Here is a 366-nt window from a genome sequence, read left to right as displayed (position 1 = left end):
TGGACGGTCCCCTTTGTGTTTATTTGGCTAACCCTTCTACATCACAGTCTATCACTGAGGAAAGCTGAGGCAGAAATCACTGTTTACTGGCTTGTTCTCCATGGCTTGCTCTGCCAGCCTGCTTTGTTCAACAGCCCAGGACTGCCTTCCTAGGGACGGACTCAGTCCACAGAGGGCTGAGCCCTCCCACACCAGTCATTCATCATGACAATGACCCACAGACTTGCCTACAGGCCAGTTGGATAGGGGCATTCTCTCAGTTGAGGTTCCCTCTATCCAGATGACAACCCTAGCTTATGTCAAATTGACAAAAGAGAGGAGAAGGAGAAGGAGAAGGAGGAGGAGGAGGAGGAGGAGGAGGAGGAG

The sequence above is a fragment of the Grammomys surdaster genome, unplaced genomic scaffold (assembly GCF_004785775.1).
Source record: "Grammomys surdaster isolate TR1022 unplaced genomic scaffold, NIH_TR_1.0 125354, whole genome shotgun sequence".
Lineage (NCBI taxonomy): Eukaryota > Metazoa > Chordata > Mammalia > Rodentia > Muridae > Grammomys > Grammomys surdaster.
Note: the sequence above shows the minus strand (reverse complement) of the source record.